This window comes from Taudactylus pleione, unplaced genomic scaffold (assembly GCF_031769625.1).
Source record: "Taudactylus pleione unplaced genomic scaffold, aTauple2 ptg000352l, whole genome shotgun sequence".
Classification (NCBI taxonomy): Eukaryota; Metazoa; Chordata; class Amphibia; order Anura; family Myobatrachidae; genus Taudactylus; species Taudactylus pleione.
This window is the reverse complement of record NW_028284753.1, coordinates 12,623,351-12,642,463: the sequence shown is the minus strand read 5'-3', so window position 1 is coordinate 12,642,463 and position 19,113 is coordinate 12,623,351.

The following is a 19,113-nucleotide window of genomic DNA, read 5'->3' as shown; positions in this document are numbered from 1 at the left end:
GTGAGAGTTTAATCGCTATTGCAGCAATGTATATAAATCGTGTCCTTGTCCTGCACTGTAGTGTACTGTAAGTTACTTGTTTCTTGTTCACTTATTAGTTCTATGTAATATGTAAGGTGCTGCGGAAAACTTGTGGCGCCGTATAAATAAAGGATAATAATAATAATAAGGTATCCCCCGAATGTACCATGAAGGAACCACAGCAGATATCTCCTATATTTTTGTGGTTCCTACATTACCAACAGCAGCCACAGCCTTCATAGGTGTCTTTGGGGGCTGAGAAGCATTCTGGAGCTTGGCCCCAGTAGGATAACACCATAGCCAGTGGCGGGCTGGGGGGCAGGGTGCCATCCGACCCCCGGGCTGGCACAATGTTGCTGCTTGGGGCCGTAGGCGCAGAGCCCATGTACATAGACTGGGGCCGGGAGACAGGCAGAGTGTGCTCCTGGGCCGGACTCTCCGAGACACACACAGTAGCGTGTCTGAATGGGGCAGAGTTTCAGGGGGCTGAGCCAGCCAGGTTACACAGCAAGTAAAACTGCTGCTACAGTGCTATCCTTCTTCAGCTCCAAGTCACCAGCCGCCCACCACTGACTGAGCTGAGTTGTATTCCAGGCTGGTTCCCCCTATCCTATCTCTCACTCTCCTCCATTCTTCATTCATTTTCTGCCTCCAGACTACTCCACTCCAACCCTCATCTGTGTGCTCATGGCTGCCTCCAGAAACCAGGTCAGTGGCATGTGTGTGAGTGTGGGTGGGGGGTGTTAATAAAAAAAGATAACATTCAGTTTTCGGTTTAGATTTTGTATATTTATTGTACTTACGTGCGCAAATGTATGTATGCATGTATCTGTGTATCTATAGATATGTGATCTATACATGTACATCTATATAGAGAGATATCTCTATATAGCTATATATGTGTGTGTATATACAATTTAAAATGTCAGTCTGGCGTAAATTATGTGTGTGGGGTGTCTTGTTTGTGTATGCATATGCAATAAATATAATAATCAGTGCTCCTGCCCCCCCCCCCCCCGCACCTCGTTCCACCCTCCGCTCTCTAATATTCTGCCCACCATTCCCCTCACAGTTCAAATCTGACCCCATCCCTCTGGTCTTATACAACCCTCTTCAGGGTCTTCCTCCTGTCTGGTAGTTGGATACTGTCTGTCCCGTCTGCCTCGTAGTGGGAGCCGTTGGGCTGTGGGACATATTTTGTGAAATTATATATATATTATGGATGTGCTACACTCATGATCTCTTAATAATTAGCATTCACAGTGACATAGCCTGCTTCAACGTTTTAGTGTCTGTATACTTAACACTGTCATTAGGGGATCCATGAGTGGCGCACCTCCAAATATGTTTTATTAACTGTATCTGTGCAGACGCCTGGACATTTGCTGCTGGTACTGTGAGTGCAGGACTTTGTTTTTTTGTGTACAAATTATACAGTATGTCAGTCTGGCACAAATTATGTGTGCGGGGTGTTGTTTATAATACGTGTGTGTTTATATATATTGACACCAATCTCCACATAGGGCGGCACTCAGAGTAGGATATAGACAAAAGTGATAACAAGTGCGCAATAAAATCAGGGATGCAGCAAAGGGTGAAAGTACAAATGAGTAGACACCCAGTACTCCAAAAGAACATTCACAATAAAATAGATGTAAATCACCACCTAGCGCTCCCCCAATCACAAGTGCACATAAGTGACAGGAAAAGAGAAATAATCACCATAAATCAGATCCACTTGGTATAGGATCACAAAACCATCTAGAATTGGCAGTCTTTAATGGTATATGAGCAAAGTAAATCTTGTCCTCCAAATGATATGCGCTGATCACAAATCCTCATATATAGAAATATAAAGAAAATACAGACATAGTGTAGATCAAACTAAAAACATAATCTGTTTAATGATAAGGTACACTCACAAATTGTAGAAAAAAATCAGGCATGTAAAATACATTTAAAAGTGGCAATGCAGCGACATTCACATCTGCTCCCTTCTTGTAATCCTTGGATGGTAAAAGGAAGGCAAAAAACACCGGCTCCGGATGCAGGAGTATGCCCAAGATGAAGCAAGTGAAGTCAGTTGTCCACCACACAATAACAAATACGATCTTTAAAGCCCACGCTTAACGCGTTTCAGACATATTAGTCCTTCTTCAGAAGGTCTCCAGGGAAGGGCTTTGTAGCACCCTTAGTAGAAAGTCGCAGACACGACTGTGGAAATAGATGCAAGGATGGCCGCGACTGACTTAGAAACAGGCCGATAATAGGGAAAACATAGCAAGAAGAGCAACATTATAGTGTATTGAAACACTTTTGTCAAGGTGCATATGTTTTCCTGTGTGTTTATTTCAATTGCCGCCTACAGCAGGGACACTTGCTTGCGTCTGCTCCCCATGGTAAAAGTTGCAGGCCAGCCTCTGACCATCGCGTTATCCTATAGTAGCCTATGGGCTACTAATTCACAAATATTTAAGGAGAGTTATCTTCCGGCTTCCTCTCCATTGGTCTACATGACGCATGCGCCAGCAGACAGCCACGCTTGTGCAGTGTGCGCCGGGGACTCGTACTAGGAAGCAGTCCGATAGCTTTATGCTGTCACACCGCTTCTAGCTCTTCACCAGGATGGGCTCTTATTGGAGCCCATATTCCTGGCAAGAGATTGTTTTCACTTTGCAAATTTACATGAAAAATAATTTATCACATCCGCATAAAAATTTTGGATTGTGAAAAATATGCCCCTAGGTCTAAACTGACACTCTTTACACTTATAATATTATTCACCATGATTAGAAACCATGGCTCACAGTTAGGAGCAAGCTCCTGCTATCTACGTTTTCAGTCGAATGTTTGTTTCATTTGTATAGATTATGGCACACTTGCTTCTACTGCATGTAAAGGCGTGCAACCGGGCAGCATTTATTGCTCTATCAGGCATAAGAAATTTTCCAATATGCCGGACAGATGCCATAATTTGCGGTCGGATCTGGCAGTGGATATGCTCACCATTACACAGGCAGACGACTTATCAGACAGTGTACAGCAATGTGATATAATTGGCCTGTTTGAAGATGAATTTGATCTCACAGTGTATAGCCAAGCAGTGCTATTTTTCAGCAGGAACAAGCAGGAACTCAGTTCCAGAACCTATCATTAACTATGTCGTAATGTCCTGGGCCAAAATCTATTTACATAAGATAAGTTTTATTTTAAAGGACCTTTTGAGTGCCTTCTTTTCTAAATACTACATATATGTATATATAATATAAGTATACATAATACATATATAATAATTGTTTTTCTATAGCTCCACCCCCAGTAGCTCCACCCACAGTTCCTAAACCTTCCAAAAAATAGCCCTGATGGCCAGCATTAGTAATGGACCCTCAGTGCAATAACAGGAATGACATTTAAAACCAACCACGTCTGGAGTTTGCATGGACTATTTGCACTCCTAAAAATACTGATTATTAAAGTGTATATTCTGTGAGCGGAACCGAAGGACTGCTGTGGGAGGAGTTTTCTTCCTATATAAATTCCTTGGTGGTGGCAGACGAGTTATATTTTGTTGTTAAGGTAATTTCTCAAAACACTAATGTCACGACCACCTGACTTGGGTGGAGTTCTTAGTGCAGGCCCTATCGTCACTCCCATGTTATGTTATCTTTTCTAGGAGTAACCTATTCCACCCAGGGTAATCCTATGTAGTGCGCCCAAGATGGCTACCACATCTGGTACCTTTCCTTGGTGGAATATATAACCCGTGAAAATTATTTCCCAAAATGTCTGCACCAACCCTGCAATATGCTTATTGTGCTCTCTTTTCTATTTTCTGCAATACCAAATACTTGTACAATGTACCATGTTTTCTGATATCTGTAAAGCAACTTTGAGTCCTACGGGAGAAAAGCACTATATAAATAAAATTATTATTATTATAAAATGGAGAAAAAAATTCTGTATAGAAAAACGTATTCCAAGAGAAATAGCCTCACTAAGAAATGTGTTTATTTTTTTTGCTTTATTTAGGAAGAATATAATGCTTGTAAAACAGAGATGCTATGTTTCCCCAAAAAATAGAAAGGTAATTGAATATATTGGATTGTATGCCCAAATACCAACTTGCTTGTAACAATGACTAAAAAAAAACAACTTTTGTCTTTTTGTGTCTTAACATTGACTGTAGCGTTGCTTTCATATTGTGTTTTTTCCGAAAATATGGCTCCAGTTTAGCTATATAAAAACGTTGTATCCTGCAGATGGCTAGCCCTTTGCATAGACAATCATGTTGTATTTCTATCGTTCTTGTAACCCAGTCAACTGAAAGTTTTTAGTTTTCCTTTAGAGACCTTTGTAAGTAGCATGTTTTTGCTTGTCATAGCTGATATTTCCTAAGCAATTCATTCTGCCAATGCCGTTTCTTGTTGGGAAACACTATTGGGATCCTGATTTTTCGAAACTCCTCAATACATTTGACTAGCTCAACCTCCAATGCCTTCCTCTCGTCACTGAGCTGTGGTGTCTCTGGACAACTCTCTATGCCATTTTCCTTCACCATTTTCTGCATGCTGTTTTTTCGTGACCCTGATACCTTTTCCTGGTCATGATCATTGAGAGACAGGGATAAGTCTAATTTGCTGGGGTATGGTGGACTTTCTTCCTGTGGTGAAGAACAAGGGACTGTCTCCTGAAGATTTTTTTCATTTGGAAGATCAGTAGAAGCTAGAACTGAATCATGGCTGTCAAGGCTGGAGCTGGAGAGCTCGTTTCCGCTGTCTGGCTCCTGCTTATCCGTCATCAGTAGTGTTGGTATTGTTGTCTTTTCCTCAATGACATTTTCAGCTATAGAGACAAGACAAACACTGTTTCATTAAAATAAAAAAACACATCTAAAGTTATACTATCAGTGTTTCGATAATGAAGTTTTATATAGTTAAATCAATATCATATGGCAGAGATGGATAAAACCTTCTAAAGAGGACAAGTGGGGAAATAGCCCATACTGTAGCATTATTTTTATAAATGATAGATAGAATCTGATTGGCTGCTTCTCCACTTGACCTCAATAGAAGGTTTGATACATCTCCTCTAAAGACTCTGTTGAAGGCAAAACAAACACCCACAGGACCTCGGCCAAGTAAGGATTACTGTGGAGAAAAAAGAATCTTTCCTGATGCTAGATTAATTCTCTGTACCAACCACCCAATAATGTAATTGGGATGTAGTTTACTAATAATAATTGGTGTTACTATTTCTTGTATGATAGGTATATAATTACATTTTTATATTTATGCAATAAGTTGGCTAATGTCATGTCGCTAGGTAAAGTTGGGCACAGTCTGACTACATGTGCACAGACCCTTGTGTTTTCATTCTAAATCAACATATAAAAAATATAAATATATAAAAAATTGAATATAAAAGCTAATCATGTAACTTGGACCTATTTTTTATAGTATTATTAACATCAATAACATTCATTTTCAGCCATTTCCAATAAATTTTAACCACCTCACAGCACCTGAGGGAGGGACTTAAATGCAATAAAAAATTCGCGAGATCCAGTTTTTAGATCCAAGTTCCGAACTTGGCGAGAAGACCCGAGTTAGGAGTCGGTTCTACTGAGACTCAGCTGGGACTCAGTTCAACTTGGAGCCACAAAGGTCGGGTGTGTTCAGTTTTCATCAGAACTGAACTGCTCATCTCTACTGACTACCATTTCTTTGCATCATTCTTTCAGTCAGAGTCCCTTTGTCATATTTACAGTCCCAGGTATGAAAAGATTATTAGACAGTAATTTGTAATGGGATGCAATCGGGAAACCAGCTGACGTGATCCCGACAGCCGGCTTCCCAACTGCTTTATCCCGGCGTGGGTTAAATGACAGGCGTCTATATCTAGACTTAGGGTTAGGCACCCCCCCGGGGGACTTAGGTTTAGGCAGCGGGGAAGGGGGGGGTTAGGTTTAGGCCCTTACAGGGGGGATTAGGGTTAGGCACTTGGGGGGGAGGTTAGGGTTAAGCACCCCTAAGGAGAGCCCATGTGTTGTATTTGAGGTGGAGAGGAGAGCAAGGAGGTGCGCATTACGATCAAGTAACGCCATAAAGAACACCCATCCTACAGATAAAATGGGGTTAACCCATTAAGACTATAAAAACTTTTGGGACCATTAACACAATTCTTTACATACAAGAAACTTATGCATTTGTGGACATTGGACATTTAAGAACACCCAACCTACAGATTCAAAGTAGTTTTTGACCCATTTGGAACATTAGGAACATATAGGTTTTTTCATAATTATATGGTCACATCCCTTAGTCAGCACACACTAAGATTGCCCCAAAGCGCACCACTACTATCTCTACTCATTGTATTAATTAGAGGTTGGGATACCTCTACAAGTGGAGCAGCTAGGGACAACCTTGAGATAAGACCAAGAGCGCTGGATACCCATACCCTTATACCAAAATATAATAGCAATACTCGCAATCGGAAAAAAGATGAAAAAAAAACAGATATCTCAGCATACAGATCCAAAACAAAGAAAAGGGGGAAAAAACCAGATGGGGGAAGACAGAGTAGGATTGGGGGGGGGCCACACCTAGAACACCAAATATTTAAGATAGAGATGAAACATAATCAGTGAAATATTTAAACTCAGCCAAGGGAGCCAAGTAGCATGGAGTTCACCTTGTTTCTCAAACTCCAAGATCCAATTCCTCCATGTCCATATAGAGTTCCAGCCAAGCAAACCATTCCTTAAGTGAGGGAGGAGCCACAGATTTAAAATGAGTAGGTACTACAGCTTTCGCCACACTGTTAAGAAATTTAAGGAGGGATTTTTTGTACAATTTTGTCGGTCCAGTGTATAGGTTTAGTAACCAAAAGGAGGGATCCGAGGGGACTACACATCTTAAAATTGATGCAGAAAGAGAAATAATTTCCTCCCAAAAGGGGCGTAATGCTCAACAGTCCCACCAAATAGGTAGAGGCGAGCCTTCTGCCGAATTGCAGCGATAATTCACAGCAGGGAACAGTTTAGCTAGTATCTGCGGGCACCTATAGCAGAGCGTGATCACTTTATAGTGAGTCTCAATGATTGAATAACTAACAGAGCTGGCAAATTAGTTGTCAACAATCTTGAGTCTTTCCTGAGGTGTGAAAGAAATTCCCAAATCCCGTTCCCAATCATCTAGAAACTTGGGGGATATAGAGTATGCATTCTCAATCACAAGGAAAGAGAGTGAGGTGAGCGAAAATCTGCTAGGCGCATATCCTCAAAGGGGGTCAATGGTCTACTGCAGGCCAATCGCACTCCTCCACTTTGAACAAAATGCTTTAGCTGAAGGTAACACCAAATTTCTGCAGCCGGCAAGGCCCATTTGGCCTGAAAGGAGCTAAAGGGAATGATCCTTCCAGATTCCACCAGCTGTTCAACCCGGGAGACCACCCGCATTATCCATCAATCAAACATATGCCCAGAACAACCTGGAGGAAAGTCAGGATTATCAAACAATGGGGTCAGGAGTGGAAAAAGAGATGAGATCCATGGTTTATTCCATCTGTCTAAAGTGAGAAATAATGTAGGATTGGACAAACCAAGAACTTTGGATCTCCATGGATAGGCAGAGAGGACTGTAGAAACTGAGTGGCTTTCCAACTGGACCTATTGTCTAACATCCCTCATCCAATTCATTATGCGACCAAGCATTATTGCATCATAGTAAGTGGGGAAATGCGGGAGTTGGAGCCCCCGCATTGTTTTACATCTGAGTAATGTAGCATGTTTAAAATAAGGTTTACAGCCACCCCAAACAAAGTCTCTCACTATATTATGCAGCTCACAAAACCAGTGTTTAGGGCCATTGCAGTAGGTATAAGACCCTAGGTAGAATATTCATTTTAATCACACTGACCCTTTCCCAACCAGGAGAAAGTTTAATTAGTCCAAGTCTTTAGCTCTAATCGCAAGGTCTGGAGTAATGGCCTAAAGTTGTATTCAAACAGTTTAGAGAGGTCTTTATCTAAAGTGACTCTGAGGTATTTAAGGCTAGAAGTGTGCCAAGTGAATGCGAATGCATGCTTCAGCGAGCCAATAGAGTGTGAACTGGCCATCAGATTCACTGCTACAGATTTTGATAAACTGACTTTAAAATAAGATAAAGCACCAAATCTACTGAATTCTGCTACTAGATTAGGGACAGAAGTGACCGGGTAGGAGAGTACCGCTAGTAGGTCATCAGCAGATAAGGCTAGTTTACATTCAATCCCCTTTACACGTAAACTTTGGGGTTGATCCTAATAGCATGCGCCAGAGCCTCCATACAGAGAGCAAAGATAAGAGGGGACAATGGACAGCTCTGTCTAGTACCATTACTAATCCTCACCAGGTCAGATAAAACCCCATAAACCCTAATCCGAGCTGAAGGGATATGATAAAGTGACATTATGCGATGTAGACAGTTAGGACCCAGACCCATATGTGTTAGGATCCCCTGCATAAACAACCACTCAACCCTATCAAATGCCTTTTTGGCATCAGTGGAGAGGAGGATAACTGGGACCGGGTCACCTGTAGCGAGGTGTATCAGATCTATAACGTTGGTGATGTTGTCCCTAGCCTCCCTCCCTGGAACAAAACTCACTTGATCTGAATGTATGAGATTCGGAAGCAAAAACGTAAGCCAATTGGCAAGGAGTTTAGCAAATAATTTAATGCAATTGTGTTAAAGGCCAGGAGCATTTTTGGGAGCAGCAGTTCCCAGAAAAGCTTTTAATATGGAACAGAGAAACCGTCCAGGCCCGGGTTTTTCCCAGATGGGGTCGATTTAAGAGCCTCCTCTAACTCGGACAGGGAAAAAAGGGAATCCAACCAGGCCCTATCTTCAATGGTGATGGCGGGAAACTGTAAGTTACAAAGGTATTGGGCTACCAACCCCTGGAATTTCCACCAGGAATTTAGGTTCCCGCAGCTTGTATAACTTAGTATAATATGACTGAAAGACAGATGCGATATCCCGGAAGAGTGTCCACCTGAGGGACCGTTAATAGATTGAATAAATAGGGAAGCTCTTTGTGCTCTGAGTGCTCTAGCTAAATACTTGCCCGGCTTGTTACCCCACTGGAAAAAGCGGTTCCTGCACAAGCGAAAATCTTGCCTGACTGAATCAAAGAGACGTTTTTTCAAACCTTCCTTGGTATCAGTCAATTACAAAAGAAGCTGGGAAGAGTGGTGTGTCTTATGAGACGTCTCTAAGGATTTAAGCTTCTGCAAGAAAGCCACCTTTTGTTCCACCTTTTCCCTCTTCAGCATTGATGCCAACTGGATCAATTTACCTTGGAGGACACATTTATGAGCCTCCCAAACCGTGACACTGGAGACCTCCGGAGTTCGTTAGTGGAAAAATATTCATGTAGAGTCGACTCCAATTTATTCGTACAACAAGGGTCAGCTATTTGTTTGTTTATGCGCCATAGGCACTGCTTAACAGAGGGATATGAGGTCAGCAATGTCATGGAAATAGGGGAGTGGTCAGACCACATAGTGAGCCCAATTTCAGAATACTGAAGAAGGTGAAGAAACCTATGTGGTAAAAACAGAAAATCGATTCTAGAATATACATTATGTGGCCTCGAAAAAAGTCCATCAGCTGGTGTTCACGTAGGATACGTCTTACCTGCCTATGTCATTTTGTGGGATGTCTAGTGGATGATTCAAAGATATCAAGCTCAGGTTGAATTGACCAGTTCACATCCCCACCAATGACAGGAATACCAGATATCAAAGGATCCATCTGGTCGAGACTCTTTGCAAGAAATGCTGGCTGGTTCTGGTTGGGAACATAGACATTAATGAAGGAGTACGACTGGCCATACAGGGAGTATCTAACCATATGCACTCTACCTGCCATCAACACAGTATGTGAAAAATCTTGAAATGGGAGTGCTTTTGAGAACAGTAGGGCTACTCCCAGTGATTTAAAACTGCTATTGTTACTTAGATAGACAGTGGGATAATTACGGTCTGAAAATCTGGGGACTGATCCTATTTTAAAATGTGTTTCCTGAAGAGACACCACTCCTGCTTTAGCTGCATAAAAGTCTTGGAGGGGCCTAGAACATTTCTCTGGGATATTGAGTCCCTTGGCATTAATAGAGACTATTTTAATAGTCTGCATTCGCGCTTTAGCCACCATCATAAAAGACAAAAGGCATTAGGTGAACAAGGTGGGGAAAAGACACAAAAGGAAAGTACAAAAGGAAAAAACACAGACATCAGACAATATACACAACATATAAAAATATGCAATTATGCAGTAAAAAAAACTAAAGACACAATTGAAATTGAAAATGTCGCTCCCTGAAAACCCGAACACAAACACCATGCTCAGGCTCCCAAGGGGGCACTGTGAAAAAATAATCAAACATGTAAATAAACAAGTAGTAAATTACTGCCACTTGGGAGCTCAGGCGTGGAAGACACGACCGAGACCAAGATAGAAAAGGCGGTGAGGGGGTCAACGGGGGTCAGTGACCACAGCATTCCCGGATATTAAATTAGGCTGCTAAATAGTAGATAATGACTACACCCAAAACACATGACCCAATAACATATACAGTAACTTAACAGGTTACCCATAGTAAATAGACATAAGGTTAGTCAGAAAAATCCACCTAACATAATGGAAAAAACAGGCTAAACAAAGTTTGACAAATTGTTGTCCCCAAAATTAAAAACTAGTTCTGAGAGGGAGGAGGAAAACGGAATAAATCCACCCTGTTCTAAATCAGAATAAAGTAGTCAAGACTCTCTAGCAAGAAGGGGCATCTGCGAGCTTTTCTTGAAAGATCAATCATGTCTGAGCAGGAGATGCAAGAGCATGTGAGGTCCTGGGGGTCTTCGGGTTACAGTGCACCATCTGCCAGTCATTATTGGGGTGGGAAAGTTCCTATGGAATAGAACGCATCAGAGAATCTTGCCAGTCCGGTAGGGAAATCAAAGGTAAACCCAATTGCGAACAAAAGGAAGAGAGATCAGCTGAGTCCTTGAAGGTGTGCACCTTGCCATTGTGTGAGACTTGAAGGCTGATAGGAAAGCCCCATCTGTATTTAATCTCCAGTTTACGAAGTTCAGTAGGGTCAACAAGGATAAATTCTGAAAGATCTGGCTATGCTAATCACCCACAACAATAACATCTTTCTGATGGACTGCGTGAAGATTGTCCTCCTTCTGGGAAAAATAGTGAAGACAACAAATTATATCCCTCGGGCGAACGAAGGGGGCTCCTTTAGGCCTCAAGGCACAATGAGCTCTATCAAATTCAATTTGAGAATTGGGATTTTGACCTAGGAGCTCGTTAAAGACCCCAGTGAGGAAATCCACAAGGCCCTGAGATGGGATGTCCTCCAAAACTCCCCTGATCTGCAGGTCATTCCATCTTCTGTGGTTGTCAAAGTCCTCCAAACGATCATGTACTTGTTGAAAGTCAGCAGCCTGGCAGAGGACAAGGAGCATGGGCGTGTAACAATGCTGCCACCACCAAACTCTACCATCCTCCTGCCTAGGCACCTGGAACCACTTCTGCTGCGTATGCGTTGACCAACTGCGGACACACCTCCTGTTTGGTGTCGGCTGTTCCCACCTGATCCCTCGCAATGGACCAGGTCTGCACGGTAGCTTGGCAGAGGGCTTGAACTTGGAGACACGGAGCTCTTACCCAGAACAGCAGGAGAACAGAATAGCGTTTTGCGCAATTTTTAAAAAAGAGCCTCCCTTCGGATTGAAGGGGAATTTCAGCATACCATACAAGATGTTACAGCAATTCTTCTCCACACAGGATTCACAAGGATGTACAATATTACTAGGCACAAGCCCTTCTTTTATGCCACTCTAATACACATTTCCACAGGGGGTAAGCCCGCCCTGTGGTTTCCAACCAATCATCATAAGTGCATGACCTGTGCATGTGCTAGCCACACGCACGTTTAACATTGTCCCTATGGCAAGGGGGAGTGGTGACTCCCCTGTGCCTGGGCTCAACCTCAGAGCTGGGCAACGCCCACGGCTCCGCTCCGTCTGGACACAGCCTGGGAAGATAAGGATCTCCCTCCAAAAATGGACTTCCAGGAATCTGCTAAGGGTTCAAGCTTGCTACTCTTGCCCAAATCTGAGCTCCAGAGGTGGGCAAGCAGGGTCCCTGGCAGAGACTCCTGTCCACGGATGAAAGTCCATTTGGAGCTCGCTGGAAATTCTTAGCTGGCTGCATTAGCCAGCTCCCTATGCACCACCTCATCCCACTTCCAGGCATGAGGCCGCATAGGAGGGTACTTTATTTCCTTGGATGGGCTGGAAGATCTAGCAGCCCACTGAGGACTCTAGATCCCCCTAGCCGTCCAGGGAAATCACAGGTAAGTGCACTTTACTGCACTCAGCGCTGGACTCCCTCATCCCTGCAGCCCTGGACTGCAGGGTTCAGTGCTGGGGCTCTTTCAGCGCTGGGGGTTACCAGGAGTTAAATCTCCTGAGCACCGCAGCCACAGGACTTTGGCTGCGAGCGCTCTGCACTGCCCCCACTCAGCCCCGCTGCACTGGGAGCCGGCTTCTCCGGTCTCCCAGCATGTGGCCTCTCCTCTGCACTGCGGTATCGCGAGCTAGCACTCCCAACCCCCAGAGTCCGGCTAACACAGTTCTCCCCTCGGTGCAGCGCACCGAGGGTTAACTGCTGGCCACGCTGCGTTGTGGAGCTGGGGTGCCGGGAGCGACGCTCGCGGTCAGCGCACAGCACCACCTGGGGAGCCGGCTAGTCCGGTCCCCCTGTGCGCCACCCAGCTCTGCAGTCTGGGACAATCGTGTCCCGGCTGCAGCAGCCATCTGCTGCCCTGGAGCACCGGGGGCATTGCTCCCGGCCCCTGGCAGTCAGCTACAGCCCGCTGGGGTGCCGGGAGCTAAGTTCTCAGCCCCCAGCAGTCATCATCCCGCCCTGCCCTCCGCTGCCTGGCCACAGTAAGCAGCCGGCCCGGAGGGATCAGCGGCGTCCCTGTGGAGCTGGGACGCCGGGAGTCACACTCCCGGGTCCCAGCGTGGAGCACAGAGTGGCTCCCTGCACTCCAGTCTCCTCTGGGGCACCGGGAGCCAGGCTCCTGGTCCCCAGCATGGAGGTCTCACTGCTGCTCTGCCAGAGCTCACCTCCGGCAGCATGTGGTGCTTCAAACATACCCCCGGTGCAGCGCACCAGGGGTTAAACCACAGCGCTGCCGTGGCCGCAGATCGGGTCCGCAGCAGCTCAAAAACAAAATCCCCCCACACGCCCGGCGCCTAGCACCGGTAATACATTTTAACCTGGCGCCTAGCGCCCCTTTGTCCATTTAAAAATGGCGGCGCAGCACAGGGGTTAACCTCTTCAGTGCCGCGGCCGCCATTCCACACGTGGAGCCGGTATCCGGCCACACCAGGTGGCGTATTTTACTCAAATATGGGTTAAAGCAAAGTCACTGTGTGCTGGTGTCCTGCATTGGACTCCTGGGCACCTGCTCCACAGGGAGCCAACTGTCACAAACTGCCATGGGGAGCAGACTCTCAGCACCAACCACCAAGACATCATTTTTCCCACCTATAACAATTTGGTTACTGCCCTTAATCTGTCCAACACTAGCTCCAACATGGTGGGAATATTTAAGGGTATATAATCTATGTTTCCAACTGCATTGGTGTGTTAATGGTTTGGTGATTAGGAACTGCACTTCCATCACTTGTGTATACTGTACCTGCAAAGAAGTTACCGCTGAGGGGGTGACATAACGTTCACCCTCCTCGGCTGGTCTATTTTTAGTAACAGCTGCATTAGCCAGGTCCTACTTCACAGCAGTGGCGGGCTGGGCCGGGGGGCAGGGTGCCATGTGCCCCCCGGGCCGCAGCGTCATGCGGGCCGCGGACCGTGGGCAGTCTGTGTCACTGTGACACAGACTGCACCGCGTGTGTAGCGCTGACCGGATGGAGTTCGGTCAGCGCTACACAGCAAAAACACACAGCCGCCGAAGCCGGCAGCTGTGTGTTTGCTTTAGCAGCTGATGAGAGTCAGACAGACTCTCATCGGCTGCTGCTCCCACTGCCAGAGCCGGACATCTTCCGGCTCCCGCAGTGGGTAATGGGAGTGACGCGTCACTCCCATGACGCGTCACTCCCATAATGCAAAGCGGCGGACGGAGGAGCTGATCTCGGCGGCGGGACCAGGAGCAGGAGCGGGTGTCAGGTAAGTGTTTTTTTTTATATTATGTGTGTCTACTGCGGGGGGTCTGGCACTATAAGGAGGAGACCACTACTGGGGGCACTACAAAGGGGGGGACTACTGCTACTGGGGGCGCTACAAGGGGCGGGACTACTACTACTGGGGGCACTACAAGGGGGGGACTACTTTTACTGGGGGCACTACAAGGGGGGGACTACTACTACTGGGGGCACTACAAGGGGAGGGACTACTACTACTGGGGGCACTACAAGGGGGGGGGACTACTACTACTGGGGGCACTACAAGGGGGGTACTACTACTGGGGGGGACTACTACTAGGGGCACTACAAGGGGACTACTACTAGGGGCATTGCATAGGGGGGAGGGGACTACTACTAGGGGCTCTACATAGGGGGGAGGGGATTACCACTGGGGGCACTGCATCGAGGGACCACTGCTGGGGGCTCTATATAAAGGGCAATAGTGGGAGTACTGCATAGGGTGAAGACTACAACTGGGGCCACTATTTAAGGGGCACTGCATAAGGGTTACCACTACTGGGGGCACTATATAAGGGGCTTACTACTGGGGGCACAAGGGGCACTGCATAGGGGGGATCACTACTGGGGGCACTACTCGAGGCCTGCATAAGGGTGTCCTCTCCTGAGGGGGGGCGCCATAGCACACACGTTCTCGGGCACCCTGGCTACACGCTACTCCTCTGCCAGGGCCGCCTGCATGCATTTGCCCCCCAGGCTAAAAGTTGCCAGCCAGCCCCTGCTTCACAGCGGTAGCAGGCGAAGCAGGAGTGGCATTAACTCCACGATATGTGGAGTCTTAGTAAATAGTCCTCTATACAGTCAGGTCCATAAATATTGGGACAGTGACAGAATTTTCATATTTTGGCCTCTATTCACCACCACAATGGTTTTGAAATGAAACAAACAAGATGTGCTTTAACTGCAGACTTTCATATTTAATTTGAGGGTAATTACATCCAAATCAGGTGAACAGTGTAGGAATTACAACGGTTTCAATATGTGCCTCCCACTTTTTAAGGGGCCAAAAGTAATGGGACTATCAACTCAAAAGCTATTTCATGGACAGGTGTGGGCTATTCCCTTGTTATTTCATTATCAATTAAGCAGGTAAAAGGTCTGGAGTTGATTCTAGGTGTGACATTTGCATTTGGAATCAGTTGATGTCGACTCTCAATATGAGATCCAAAGAGCTGTCACTATCAGTGAAGCAAGCCATCATTAGGCTGAAAAATCAAAACAAACCCATCAGAGAGATAGCAAAAACATTAGGTGTGGCCAAATCAACTGTTTCGACCATTCTTTAAAAGAAAGAACGCACCGGAGAGCTCAGCAACACCAAAAGACCCGGAAGACCACGGAAAACAACTGTGGTGGATGACAGAAGAATTATTTCCCTGGTGAAGAAAAACCCCTTCACTTTAGTTGCCCAAATCAAGAACACTCTCCAGGAGGTAGATGTATATGTGTGCAAAGTCAACAATCAAGAGAAGACTTCACAAGAGTGAATATAGAGGGTTCACCACAAGATGCAAATCATTGGTGAGCCACAAAAACAGGAAGACCAGATTAGAGTTTGCCAAACAAAATCTAAAAACGCCATTACAGTTCTGGAACAGCATCCTAAGGACAGATGAGACAAAGATCAACTTGTACCAGAGTGATGGGAAGAGAAGAGTACGGAGAAGGAAAGGAACTGCTCATGATCCAAAACATACCACCTCATCAGTGAAGCATGGTGGTGGTAGTGTCATGGCGTGGGCATGTATGGCTGCCAATGGAACTGGTTCCCTTGTATTTATTGATGATGTGTCTGCTGACAAAAGCATCAGAATGAATTCTGAAGTGTTTCGGGCAATATTATATGCTCATATTCAGTCAAATGCTTCAGAACTCATTGGACGGCGCTTCACAGTGCAGATGGACAATGACCCGAAGCATACGGCAAAAGCAACCAAAGAGTTTTTTAAGGCTAAAAAGTGGAATGTTATGCAAAGGCCAAGTCAATCCCCTGACCTGAATCCGATTGAGCATGCATTTCACTTGATGAAGACAAAACTGAAGGGAAAATGCCCCAAGAACAAGCAGGAACTGAAGACATTTGCAGTCGAGGCCTGGCAGAGCATCACCAGGGATGAAACCCAGCGTCTGGTGATGTCTATGCGTTCCAGACTTCAGGCTGTAATTGCCTGCAAAGGATTTGCAACAAAGTATTAAAAAGTGAAAGTTAGATTTAGGATTGTTTAGTTTGTCCCATGACTTTTGGCCCCTTAAAAAGTGGGAGGGATATATATAAAACCGTTATAATTCCTACACCGTTCACCTGATTTGGATGTAATTACCCTCAAATAAAATCTGAAAGTCTGCAGTTAAAGCACATCTTGTTTGTTTCATTTCAAAGCCATTGTGGTGGTGAACACAGGCTAAAATATGAAAATTCTGTCAATGTCCCAATATTTATGGACCTGACTGTATATCCACATGTCTGAAATGCCAGCTATAGAATAAACCGCTTTTTGATAACAATCTGCCTAGGTGGTTTAAAAGAACTCACTAGTACGTGCGGTCCTCACACACTGCTTTAGAAGTAATTAGCACAGGCTATAGCTGGAAGGGGGGGTTGGCACAATGTTTATTTTTAATTATTTACTGTACAGTAAATGTACGTATGCTGATATTATTATTATTATTATTATTATTATTATTATTATTTTAACATCAGAACTTAAAAATAGGCAAAATATATTTCTCCTACACTTGCAGGGATCGATTCAATTATTCAGCCGACAGTTTTTTTTTTTTAAGGTGCCGATGGAGCAATTCAGTTGCTGCACTGTCTGTGTGCGATAGCTGTCAGCATTTCTGTTCACATTCTCAGGAGGGTGCGAGCAAAAATGTGCGATAAACCTGTGGTTTGGGAATCCTAACCAGAACTTTAGACAGGTTAATATATTTCTTTCATTTTTCTACCAAGTTGTCAATTGGGTGACTCGTTCATATGGGTTTTTGGATCATTCTTATATTTTCTAGCTGGCTATGTCAGGGGTTTGTTTTGGATTTGGGCTAAATGCCTGAACTAGTTAATATGCGGTGAGGGTTGATAGAGAGATGGCCCGTTTTGTCGCCTCATATGGTCTGAAATAGTTCCGAGATTAGTTTGCCCCCTACAGCGATTGAGTAGTCTCGGAGGAGGATTAATTCTGTCGTTGGCAGAGAAGTGATGAAGAGAGGTGGGGCTGTAGCGAGGCATCCTGGAATTTTGTTTTTTGATAGGCACTTTTTATGAAGTGATGGGGTACAGGGGGAGGAAGTTTTGAGAGGCTTGGATGTTTAGGTTTAGTGAGTGCAATGGTGGCGGCTGTGGATTGAAGTCCTGTGTTGGCCTGGTTCTGAACGGCCTTTGGGTAGGTAGAGTGGTTCTGTATGTTTTAGTGCCCTGGGGAGTTTATTTACCCGTGCAGCTGGGTTGGTGCGACGACGACTTGAGGAGGATTTGGGATAGCCACCGGTCCAGGTGGGTCCTGTCATTCTAGGCTGAAAGGGTGGCTCTCCAAGTTGTAGTCCCCGCAAGGTCAGGCAAGTGGCCAAAGACCTTTGCGAGTTGCATTGGAAGGGCGCAGTGGGTCCCGTGAGTTTAATTTCTAGCTGGCTGATTAGGCCCATCTTTTGTTATTTTTCGCATATTGTATTTGTGTTCAAGATTTGCCATGTGCTAGGCCGTTCAGATCCCCGCCACCATTTTTTCCATAGAAGGATTAGTATTTTCATTAGTTAAATAATTAGAGATGGTGCGGGTTCGTATCTCCCTGCATGCCCCGGATCCCTGACCCGTGGCAAAACCTTGTGACCCCTCTGTCGAGTCGTGATGTTTTGTTTTGAGTGGGCTTAACGCTGATTGGCTTAGAGAGCCGTCTGTCACGGCTCTCAGCCAAACAGCATTAAACCAATTGAAAATAGCACAAAGGATAAAAAGAAGATGGAGCCCGCCATCCCCCACTGCCTTACACCGCCGGCACCCCCACTGGCAGCATCCCCTGCTGCCGACACCACCGCTGCCGACACTCCTGCACTGCTGCCCAACTTACTGAGGACACTGCCAGCGACCCCCACACTGCCAACACTGCTGACACTCCCACACTGAGGACACCACCAGCACCCCTTCACTGCCGACACAGTCAGCAAACCTGCGCTGAGGACACTGCTGGCACCCCCGCTCTGCTGACACTGCCGGCACCCTGCATTGAGAACACCCCTTCACTGCCGACACAGTCAGCAAACCTGCACTGAGGACACCGCTGCACTGCCGATACAGCCAGCAAACCTGCACTAAAGACACCGCTGGCACCCCCACACTGCCGACATCACCGGTACCCTTCACTGAGAACACTGCCAGCACTGCAGCACTGCCATTCCATGTACTGAGGACACCGGCAGCAACCCCCGCACTGCCGACACAGTCAGCAAACCTACAATGAGGACACCGCTGGCACCCCCGCACTGCCGACACAGCCAGCAAACCTGCAATAAAGACACCGCTGACACCCCCACAGTGCCGACACAGCCAGCAAACCTGCACTAAGACACCGCTGCACCCCCTGCACTGCCGACACAGCAAGCAAACCTGCACTAAAAACACCACAGGCACTGCCGACACAGCCAGCAAACCTGCACTAAAGACACCGCTGGCACCCCCGTACTGCCAACATCACCGGAACCCTTCACTGAGGACACTGCTAGCATCACAGCACTGCCATTCCATGTACTGAGGACACCGTCAGCAACCTCGCTCTGCCGACACTGCTGTCACAATAAGTGCACTATTGGTG